This window comes from Rutidosis leptorrhynchoides, chromosome 1 (assembly GCF_046630445.1).
Source record: "Rutidosis leptorrhynchoides isolate AG116_Rl617_1_P2 chromosome 1, CSIRO_AGI_Rlap_v1, whole genome shotgun sequence".
NCBI lineage: Eukaryota > Viridiplantae > Streptophyta > Magnoliopsida > Asterales > Asteraceae > Rutidosis > Rutidosis leptorrhynchoides.
Window position 1 is genome coordinate 695,997,821 of NC_092333.1, and position 12,964 is coordinate 696,010,784.

General features: G+C 30.4%; 1 long non-coding RNA gene across 2 annotated transcripts; it reads left to right on the plus strand.

Moving 5' to 3' along the window:
- The first annotated feature begins 1,448 nt into the window (after positions 1-1,448).
- LOC139886116 (uncharacterized) lies at positions 1,449-7,829 on the plus strand. Of its 2 annotated transcripts, XR_011772276.1 has the most exons (8): positions 1,449-1,725; positions 1,934-1,984; positions 2,215-2,350; positions 2,470-2,514; positions 4,891-5,046; positions 5,818-5,947; positions 6,039-6,112; positions 6,607-7,829. It is a non-coding gene; the product is annotated as an uncharacterized lncRNA (long non-coding RNA). The 2 variants fall into 2 exon arrangements; XR_011772275.1 differs by having other exon boundaries at positions 6,039-7,829.
- Positions 7,830-12,964: the final 5,135 nt, after the last annotated feature.

The window sequence follows — 12,964 nt, forward strand, 5'->3', positions numbered from 1 at the left end:
CAGCGGATGTCATATACGATTATGTGAATCCAAGTGCTAACTTGATTTTTGGAGCGGTCTTTGATCCTTCAATAAGTGGCCAAGTTTTATATTCATAATTTATTTGCTTGTCTGTAGTGCCACCAACACTCATCTTTGTAACAATATTATTTCATTCTAATATAGTTTGCAAAATGACAACTTTCAGACCGAGTTTAACGCAAGCGTGCTGCACCCGTGCTTGCCTAATACGCCTAATAGCCCTAGCGTGTTTGTTTGTGTGCTTCTGGCATGCGTCAAACTTGCACGTAGAAGCAAGCAGCGTGCCACGGTTTTCCTTTTTTTTATTGGTTAGTTTTTTATTTTTAATTATTTTTTATCCACTATTTCACCTAACTTCCAATCAGATTTTAACACATCACCCAACACGCCACTTAACACTCCACCCCATTATTTACCAGTTTACTAGCACGCTCATCAAGCACCCCATCCCCACCCAGCAACACGCCAACATGCCCCTTCAGGGATAAAGATGGTCTAAATGTTGAATAAGAATATACTATAGTTTGCAAGAATGAACAATTTGGACATCCTATGGAATTCTAAATGCTAAAGAAGATGTCTTATTAATTTTTTTATTATCTTTTTATTTTTATTATTTTTGCTGCTGCCACATGAATTATGGAATGAATAATTTGGTCGTTTAGTATTTATTGTAAAAAACTTTCTTATGTTAAAATTTCTTTTGCACTTAAGATACGTCTGCCGAGCCGATGAACTGCTTTGGGTTTTGTTTATCTGTGATGTGATAAATTAAAAAAGCAATGATAGCGTTTATTTTTATTATTTTTGCTGCTTCCACATGAATTATGGAATGAATAATTTGGTCGTTTAGTATTTATTGTAAAAAACTTTCTTATGTTAAAATTTCTTTTGCACTTAAAATACGTCTGCCGAGCTGATGAACTGCTTTGGGTTTTGTTTATCTGTGATGTGACAAATTAAAAAAGCAATGATAGCGCCCCACTCAAATTTCACAGTAAAAATCACCCAATTTCAAGGTTTTCCGCTATCTTCTTTCTCTTCCTCTATACTATTGGTCTATTTTATATGTGTGAGCATTTCGATTAAAAAATGTAGGATCAAAGTTGTTTTTAAATGTGCATTGGTTGGGATATCCTCTGTGTCTATTAGTATTTTATAAAGCAATATTTAGATGACATCATAAATAGCTCTTTTCCTTTGTTAAAAAAAATAAAAAAAGATAAAGAAAAAATTCTAAGATATTTGCATGATGTCATATATCAAATTAAATTTGAATTAAAAATAATAATACATTACACAAAAAAAAAAAATCCATCCATAATCTGTAAAAAAAAAAAAAATATATAAATTTTTTTTATTAAAAACTGATCGCCTTTATCTGCTATCAGTGCCAATTTCTTGATAATTTAAAATTGCCTTGGAACTATAATTGAATCATCTCCATCTTTCACAATCACTTTTTCTTTTTCTGCTCAATACTCAATACTCCGTAACTTTCTTTCTTACATTTGAATTCAAAATCAAAACCCTAAAGAAAACACTCAGACCATCACCATCGCCTAAACAACCACTCCCTCTATCTATAGCCGCCACCATCTCCGGGTTCAAGAACATGCATCACCACCAGCACCGCAAACAGGCACCACCACCAGATTCAATCAGAAGGTGCGATTATATCGCGATTGTTTTAAGCTTCAACAGGTAATAATTTCAATTTCATAGTCAACATTGATTTAGGGTTTTTTTAAATATGAGGCTTGCAGTTATGTTCATAGATTATAAATCATTTCGTCAGTTATTAGCTTTTTTGAAAGTTGAAGAATGTTCTGTTTATGTTATTCTTAAATAATTGCAATAATATGTGTCTTTGGAATTTAGGAGAATGATGTGTCTCTTGTTTTATATACAGATGGTGTTCGAATAAATGATGGAGGGGAGTTCAGCTTTAGTCCCAAATATGGTAAGTATCTTTTTTCATCGCATTAATTTTAATGATTTTTGGTTGTTTTTCAATTATGCTTTTATTGGATGTTGATAATTGTGGTTTCTTTTATCGCTAACTTGGATTTTTGATTGTGGTTTATACATATTAAAAGCTTCTTTCAAGACATCGGGATATTGATTCATGAAGTTAGTCTTTATAGTAAATTTTAGCTTAAATCATGTATTGATCATCTTCTTGGCGTGTAGGTGTATGCTGAACGCACACATGGTGTTTGATGAAATGACTGAAAGAGATTTCGTCTCGTGGGCAGTAATAGTTGTGGTTGTGGGGAAAATTTTTCAAGCAACGTCTTTTTAGCATCGGCTGACTGAAATAAGTAAGGTAAGTCTCTGATCTTTTCCGTTTTATATGTAAAGAACTGAACTGTAGGTGTTCTTTAGATGGATTTTTGGTGTTTTGAAAAACTTAACCCATCTGCATTCTGATTTTTTTTGTTGCAGATGTTCATTGTAAGATAACTGGTCCTTCAAACAAATTGGCTCAAGGTAAAATTCTATTTTCTATGAAATCGTTTTATGGTATTGATATGCTTTATAATCTACATCATTAGCCAAATATTTAAAGTTGCTTGACTGGAAAATGATATTTTTTATATGTCTATGACAAATGCAACATTTTGATAATCATTTTGTTTATTAGATTTATACATGTATTGCTTAGTTTTAGTCCAGACCAAAGATTTAAGTGTTAGTGAGTGTTGTGGGTTTACAGTTGATTTGAGAGAAAAGTGTACTTTAACTAATTGCTTTGATAGTTGATAGTTTGATACTTGCTTGTATTTTCCAATAAGTAATTAGTTTAAACTAAAAGGAAGCACGGCCAGTGGCACTTTAACTAATTACTGCATTTCTAAATTCATATTTACAAAAGTTTGCCCATTTGGACCTAATGCCCAATCTGCCAATTTGGGCATTTCATTCATTGAATCCGTTCTCAAATCCATTCTGTGATATATTCTATCAAATTCGTTATTTATAAACAATTTTTATTTATAATTTAAATTCTTTTTTCTTTGGCCAGCCAAGGTCATAAATAAACTATTTGTTTTCATTCATATGTTTGATTTAAGTATCTCAAAAAGTCAAAGTTTGAAGCTTTTGTTTTATTGGTTGATTCTTATTAAAAAGTTAAATGAATCAACGCCTTTGTTAACTTGACATGGTTTATTCTTTCTGTTGGTGTATTTATTAAGATGAAAAGTTAGATTTTATTCTTCGATTTTCTCAATCAACTTCTTTTCTTTTACATGTAGAATTTTATCATCTTTGTAATGCACTGATTTTTATTTTACTAGACATGTACCACATCTATTTATGATGGTAAATTCTTAAGATTATCTGCATCGCGGTGTCAAAATGGATCTGTCAACTGGGTTGGCGAAATCTGACGCCCTCGACGCCATTAACGGGGCGTCAGATTTGACCAAACCGGGGCATCAGTTAAAAAACTGACGGGAAAAAGGTCAAATGCATCGTGGCGATATCTGATTTGATCAAGGCATTATAGCCATTTGGCAACATATATATATATACATATATATATATATATACATATATATATATATATATACATATATATATATATATATATATATATATATATATATATATCCGTTTTCCATTTATTTTTATTTTTTAAGTCTAATTATTTTATTGAGATTTCGCACTATGCATTAGTTTTTTTATTTTTTGATAGTTTATCGACAAAAATCTGACATGGGGGTTAATGGAGGTCAAAACTTGACATTTCCACGTCATAGACAAATTTTACTTTTTGGCCAAAAAGTACACAATTTGCCTGGACGTCAATAGTCTAAATAATGAAGAAGATGATATTAAGTTATGCTTAAATTATTTTGTACGTTTCTCTCTCATTTTGTATACTCATGGGTTTATGCTGACATTTTGAACACAAATGTATTTTGCTTATGGATATATCCCTTTTATCTTTTTTGTTATTATGTCTTGAAAGTATGGTGCCTATGATATTCGTTTGAAGAAATAAAAAAGATATATGAGTTCTGGATTATCATTTGTGTGTAATGAATGATGTACCAGAGTGTTACATAAATGAAACCCCCACTAGCCTTGTGTTTGCTTTTTATTTTTCTATTGCTTTCTTTCATATTTCCGTTTCTCAATCTTCTAATGAATAATTATAGTTATAACTATAATATATAACTATTATACTATTGGATGATTGCTAAGTAGTCTTTATTTTCCTTATGTATGTCATGCTTGCATTTATCTTCAAGTTAGCTTATGGTTGTCGATTGGATTCGTTGATACTGTCATGAAGCTAAAAGTAATGAATGTGTAGTTTATGAGGATATACATTAGTAGTTGATTTTTAATTTGCATTATATGGTATATTTGCTTTGTATTCTATTTATACAAAACCTTAATGTCGTAAACAAAATTTTGATATTGTTTTCTTTAGTAGCCATGTTTGTAATTTGATTTAATCATTTCTTAACTTTTAAATTATACGGAGTAGTTATTATGATTACGATTATGATGTAACATATGATACATGATGTATATAATCTAACAAATTTAACGATAATATCTTTTAAAAGATTACTTTAAAAAACCCGTAAAATTTCGGGTCACTAAACTAGTTTTTTCTGTTTGCATTCAGAAGTTCATTCACTTAGCAGCAGTTGTTTACTTTAATAAACTGCAAGTAGGTTATCCATTCACTTATGCTTCTGAAGGTTTTATACTTCAGTGCGTCATTCCAATTTTGTAACAAGTTTTTGTTAGGTTTTGCAGTTATATTTGGCCCAGTTATATTGATTTTTTAATTTAAACTTAATGGTGGTTTTTCGTATTAAAATAATACATTCCATATATGTGCAGTAAGGTAGCTGATGTCTCCTAGGCAGTTAGATAGTGTACTGATGCTATCTGGTGAGTCAGCAATGGAACCAACAAAGAGTTCTTCCTCGACTGACTGGGAGTGTCGTTGCCAGATCGAATAGCCGAACAGATCTGCAACTGTGCAGGACAAAATGGGTATACCAAGTTTCTTGATTCGTTTTACATTTAGTTATTTAGAACTGATAATTTCGACCTGTTTACCGATAAATGGGTCGATTCCAGGTTGTGGTGTATTTCTAACGGGTCAAACTGGTAAAAGTCAAACGGATTGAAGATTGTACAAAGTTTATTTTTAAAACAAACGAAAACATAACGCGTTTTTGTTCACGAAATTGTAATTCTATCATCATTAAATGAGTTTATAATGCCACAAAAAGGTTTTGGCTGGTAAGCCCAGTTTCCATCCAAACCCATTTTACCCGTTATCCCACTGCACATCCATCCACCTCTAACATTCTTCTTAGACGATATTGGAATGAATCAAGGACATTTTTGTGTACATAATGCAGCAAACAAACTTAAAGTGGATGCCAATTTTGTGTACACAATACACGGACAAATGGCATCACTTTTGTCTCGTAACCGGCCCAACCCTAATGTTATTTACAAATGAAAACAATACAAGAATGACTATGATTTTGCAACAAGGTGTCGTTCTGATTCCCTTTGACTTGTCAAATGCTTTTATCTTGATAGGGGCCGTAAAACACTTGTTGCACTTTTCATGGAGTAACTAGTAAATATAATTGAATTGAGGGGCTACTCTTGATACAAATACCAATTCATTGTAACAATATGATAAAAGCTGCTACCATAATATAATAAAAGATCAATACAATAAATATATATGTTTTTGATTTGTTTGTTCTACCACTGATATATATAGTTTAAAATGTCACTCTGCAGGTAAATGCTGCAGCGGAAGTCATTTACCATAATATAATAATAGATCAATAGAATAATATATGCTCACATTTGTAACTCTTATAGCAACCGAATTCAAACAGACAAGAAAGTTAATGGTCGAACTCTTCAGGTATTAAATTGGCGGTTTTACCCTTTATAAATGGACCTGCCATTTGATGTATATGTTTCCCTTGTGATGTATATGAAGTATGGTTGTGCAGGTAGAAAGATTGTTTGCCATCGATAGCAAAAGCATTAGAGAAGCATTATGCAACCTGTCTGTACAAAATAAAAGGTAGTAACTGCATATTACATGGTGTATGACAACTATCTAACTTGCTTGCAAGTACTCTTTGAAATAGAGGTTTAGAGATTTTACCAACTTTATGATGTTCGCTGGTTCGCATGATTCAAAGTTTTATGTAATAGTACATCGTTTGTTTTTATCAGTTGAGCAGGTTTGACTTATAAAATGATCAAACGTGTTTCTTAGTTTGACCCATTCACAAGACCCATTAAACATATCTCTATTTATTGAGTTTTAGGAATTGATACCATTAGACCCGTTTATTTATATTTTCTATAGGACCCAATAGGTTTGAGGGAAACCCATTGGACCTTATTTTTATAAGGTTTGTTGTTTACATTGCTAGCTTTTTTGTTCAAGACCCAATCGACCCAAAAGCTTGACCCAATTGATCCAAATTTTAGAGTATGAGTCTCAATTGCCAAGTATAGTTCTACTAATGAGAGAATTTTCTTTTACCTAGCTCTTGAGCATAATTGCAGGGATGATTGTTGCACAGATGTGGATGAGCAAGTATGTTCCAGTTTCGTTTACTAAATTAGTGACTCACATGGAACAATCAATATATGTGTTTCAACAGATACGAATTTGCTCAAACTCGTTGTGGTATTCTTTAGTACAGTTCATTATAAAGTTGTTCCCTATTTGCTAACTCCTACTTGTTTGACAGTTTTTAAAATGGTGCAAATACTGGGTTAATTCAATGAATAGTGTGAAACAAGGTTTATTCTTCACTAATATATATGTCATAAATAATCATAATCATTTCTATTTCTATCTATGGTTGTGATACTTCTAGTTTGTAGGTTTGAAATGAGCTGTAGTTGAAATGACAACTGCTTATTATATTTTATCACTATTCCGTTTGTATAATGAGAAGATATTCTGTTGTCTAGCTCTTGAACCTTCGCTTATTCTTCTGAATTCTACTATATATATGAACTAAACACTATTGAAGTCTACATTTTCTTATTGGTCCTTCAATCACTTACAGTACTTAGTTTCTGATCGACGAAGCAAAATGAATACTTATGAAGCTTATAGACAGCATTTCAACGGTGTAAATCAACGGTGCTTATGATTCGTCAACAACAAAATATGTCACTAAATTGAATGTTCCAAAAACTGACTCGTTTATTAGATGTCAAAGCTGCAGATAGACTGTTTGGTGTTGCTTTAAGAGGATCTGATAACTGACATAAGAATATGTCCGGTAAGTTTTTACAGTTTTATTTGACAAAATTGCGCCGTTGGTCCGTTATCTTTGTTTCAAAAAGCACGGATAACCTTTATCTATTTTTTTGACGTCGTTGACCCTCATCTATCGTTATTTAGCACCGATGATCTTCAGCCTAATTTATGTTAGTTTAGTGACCGTTAAGTCAGGTGATTGCCATGTAAGGGCAAAATCGTCCAGTCACTATTGGATTAAATGATGTAAGTCTCGTTTGCCATGCCTTTGCCAGACAACTGTTTCATGGCAATAAACTCTACGACTTTTATAACCAAAAAAAAAAAAACTACGATCTAAAATAAGTAAGATGATTGATTCATACTATTCTATCAGAACCGAATATGGAATCGAAAAATTGATGGAATTATATGGTCAATTTGGGTCAAAACAGTGCTCATATGCTCAATTTGGGTCAAAACAGTTATATTTTGATATAAAATGAGTCAAAACTCTTCGTTTAACAGTTATATATGGGTCAACACAGTTATATTTTGATATAAAATGAGTCAAAACAGTGCTATCGAGCAAAAACTGTCCTCATTTAACAACCATGGTTCTGCACTTCTGCTGATTAATTGACTTTATCTGTGTTAAGGTAAAAGATGCCTATTGTTGAATATAAAGTCAGAACTACACAAAGTCTAAAGAGTATCATGTGTCATGTCTTCACTGCGTCATGACCAAAAGCAACATTAAAGAGTATCATGTCTTCAGTGTGTCATTGAGTTGCATTTTTGACCCATTTTAATGGTTCATTTGTCAAGTGACTTAATTTGGTAACACATGATATCAAATATACTCAGTATTCTATGTGTTGCTAAAGCGACCCGTCCTAATCCATAAGGACGAATACAATAACATATGGTTACATCGCGAGACATTTGACATCTATATGATAAATTTTACAAACATGTCATTCGTTTTTAAACGACAAACTTTCATTACATCGAAAGTTGACAGGCATGCATATCATTTCATAATATATCCAAACTATAAATGACTTAATAATAATCTTGTTAACTTTAACGACTCGAATGCAACGTCTTTTGAAATATGTCATGAATGACTCCAAGTAATATCTTTAAAATGAGCAAATGCACAGCGGAAGGTTTCTTTAATACCTGAGAATAAACATGCGTAGAAGTGTCAACCAAATTTTGGTGAGTTCATTAGTTTATCGTAATCAATCATTCCATAGTTTTAATAGACCACAAGATTTCATTTTCATAGTTAACTACAGGAACACTCATCTGCAAAAATTATTCATATGGTGAACACCTGGTAACCGACATTAACAAAATGCATCTAGAATATCCTCAAATATACAGGTACACTCATCTGTATATAAAAATCGAAGTACTAAAGCATCCATAACCTGGATGGGACGTGTCAAAGTCCATAGATCTATCTTCAGGATTCGCGTCAATTTGGGGGTCTGTTCCCAAATTCTTAGGCTACCAAGCTAAAAAGGGTGATATCCGGTATAATAATTCAACCATAGAATGTAGTTTCAAGTACTTGTGTCTATTTCGTAAAACAGTTATAAAAGCAGCGCATGTATTCTCAGTCCCAAAATATATATTGCAAAAGCATTTAAAAAGGGAGCAAATGAAACTCACAATACAGTATTTCGTAGCAATAATGCAAATGACGGCACTGAACAAGTGCAGGTTTGGCCTCGGATTCACGAACCTATATTAATTGTGTGACGATCGCTCCAAATTCATATGGACGAACACGTCATTCATTGATTTCATTGCGAGGTATTTGACCTCTATATGATACGTTTTGTAAACATTGCATTCTTTTGAAAAGGTACACCATAAATGAATATATAAATCAAAGGTTTTCGACATCTGATGATTTCTACATATAGACAATCACTGTAAATAATAGTTTACAATAGTACTTCCATTGGCAATGCAGTCAAAATAAGATACATGGTGATGATTTGGTGAATGCAACGTTTCCTTGAAAAATATGCCATGTATGACTCCATGCACATAGCTTGTCTAACATATAAGCAAACAGCGGAAAACTTCTAGGAAACCTGAGAATAAACATGCTAACAAGTGTCAACACAAAGGTTAGTGAGTTCATAGTTTTAGTGTTTCGCATAATCTGTATATAAAAGTGGATCACAAGATTTCAGTTGTTTCATCCAAAAACGTTTATCAATAGATTCTACATAACAGAGCACCCTGGTAACTAAACTTTAACGTTATAATGATAAATACCCCATTCGTTTTAATACACGCAAACCAACGTGTCCTAAACTCAAATAACACACGTCCGTTAAAAGGCTAGCGCTCTAGCTCGGACGGGGATGTCAAGCCCTATGGATCCATATACTATTATTCGCGCCCACCAGTCCACATCCTATGTACTGGCAGTTACTAGTTACCAAAGCTAAGGGATTTTCGGTTTAAACTCAGTGTAGAATTAAGTATGTACTTGTATCCATTGCATTTAAAATAAATTGCATGTATTCTCAGCCCAAAAATGTATATTGCAAAAGCAATTAAAAAGGGAGCAAATGAAACTCACAGTTTAATATTGATATACAATATTGCAGGAAAGTACGTAGACGCATCGGAGATGATAAACACGAGGTTTGATTCACAAAAATACCCCCGAACATTACCCATAATTTCCATGGCAATAACCCGTATTTTCCTTAACTCTAGCTCGCTCGGAAACTCGTTTTGAAAATTACTTGGACAGCACTCCGTCGTAATATTTTATGTACATTATTATTTTTGTATCGCAAAAATAATAACACTAATAATAAAAAAATAATACGATTAATAATAATCTTATTATTAATAATAATAATAATAATAATAATAATAATAATAATAATAATAATAATAATAATAATAATAATAATAATAATAATAATAATAAATAAATAAATAAATAATATTACGGAGTATATATATTTGTGTATGTGTGTGATTTTAATCGAGCGAAAACACTGGAATTTATAGATGTGGCCTGACAAACACTGCCATGCGATCGCATGGGTTTGAAGGCCTGTGGCCATGCGATCGCATGGCCTCCCCTTCCAGCTCACATATTGTTTGTCATCAAACTTGTCGACATATTTTAAAAATAATATATATTATATATAATTTATATTAATTATATATATAATATATTATATTCACGTGCATAGTTGACTTGTAATTTTCGTTCCGATAAGTCGTACGTCGTCACTCGACTTATGTCCGGGTTTCGATTTTTCGAACGTCCTATCGTATACTGAGAAAACTTGTACTTTACGTTTCGTGAATCGTACCTTTGTCAAAATATAGTCTTAAATCATCCATAAACTATACACTGTAGCAAAGTTACTGTAGCAAAGTCAATTTTTACTGTAGCAAAGTCAATTTCACAGTAGCAAATAGTGATTTTCGAAAACAATGTAGCATTTTGGGTACTGTAGCAATTTGAAAATGTTACTATCGTTTACTAAATAACTTGAAATTATATATGTATATATCTTTTTAATATACATAAATCAGTTTTTAAATACACATTGGAAGTTATTTATAAATAAATTTTAATAATAAATATTTCAACTTATCATATATATTCAAATAGATATTTAAACCAATAAGTTTAATGTACGGTATCAAATAATTAATACATTATTACCTTTTCAAGTTATAGTATATATGTATCTATTTACATATAATTGTTCGCGAATCGTCGAAAATAACCGAAGGGTATTTAAATATATAAAAGTAGTTCAAAAATTTTGAGATTCAGTTTTACAGACTTTGCTTATCGTGTCGGAAATGTTAATCATACAAAGATTAAGTTTAAATTTGGTCAGAAATTTTCGGGTCATCACAAATTGTATATATTTATATGTTGGTCAATATCTGTCTAATAATTTAGGTCAAGTCATAGTGTATCACAATCCTAATGCTCAAGATTATCATGCAAAAGTCAACAAAAGTCAACTTGACCCAAAATGGCATCCAAAATCTATACATGTTTATTATATAATTTAAATATAGTCGTTATATGTATTTACATATATTTATCAGATTTTATTAGAGTAATTAATACAAGTCATTTATTAATAAAAATTATATTAAAATTTATATATGATAAAAATATATTTTTATATATCTCAAGTAATAAAATTTATTAAGTTCACTTAATATCATAAAAATATAGTGATATGTATTATTAATGTAATTATGTTACGTGTGGTAAAAATGTCTTTGTATCACATATTTATTTGATAAAATAATATTGATAATAATAATAATGAGTAAAAGTTGTATTATTTTGTAATAATAATAATAATTATTATTATTCTACTAATAATAACAATAACAAAATTTATATTTACTACTGATGATATTAATTATAATAAAATGATTATTCTAATCATGATATTTTTAATAATAGCGATACTTTTTACTATTAACTGTAATAATAATAATATTTTATAAAAATGATAATTCTATTCAAAATGATAATTTTTAATAATAATAATACTAAAATGATAATAATAATGATATTTAATAATAACAATGATATTTCTATCATAATTTTAATAAAAATGATAGTTTTAATATTAATGATACTTTTAATAATAATAATAACGATAAAAATAATAAAATGATAGTTTTGATAAATATATTATTTATTTTAATAATAATAATAATAATAATAATAATAATAATAATAATAATGTTGATAATATTAATAATAACCTTAATTATAAAAACGATAGTAATAATAATAACAATAACAATTTTTAATGATAATACTTATATTAATAACGATAATGATAATAATAATAATATTAATTATTAGATGATAATAATAATAATGACAATAACGACGATAATGATAACGATAACGATAACGATAACGATAACGACGATCGTAATAATAATAATCATTTTAATAATAATACTAAAATTAATGATAATTCAGTTGACTATATCTTTTAATCCGTTCATCGAAACTATACGCTTTCTAAATGAAAAGTTATTAATTTTTTGCCATCTTTCCAATGACAAGCATATCATATATCTTATCTCAGTAGCATATGTATTAAATTCATGATTCACCGTAAACTATCTAACGACGAAATTAATCATTCAAGCATGCATAATCATATATACTCGATCACTAGTCAGGGATACACTATTAATACATAAACGATAAGATATGAATGCTCACATATCAATATTGAGATTCAATATTGCAGGAAAGTACGTAGACGCAACGGAGATGATAAACACTAGGTTGACCTCACGAGCATACCCTCGAACCATACCCATAATCTCCATAGCTATAACTCATAATTTCCTTAGCTCTATTCCACTCGAATAACCCGTTTTGAAATAACTTGCTCATGACCTCGTCGTAGTATTTTATGTATATACTAATAATAATACTACTAATAATAATGCGATTAATAATAATATTAATCTTAATATTAATAATAATAATAATAATATATAAATATATATTATATATCGAGAGAGATAGAAAGATATTGAATTGTGAATTCGTTCTGCCGAAGTGATCGAGCTTTATACACCAACCTGGGATCCACAAGCTCCGCGATTGCG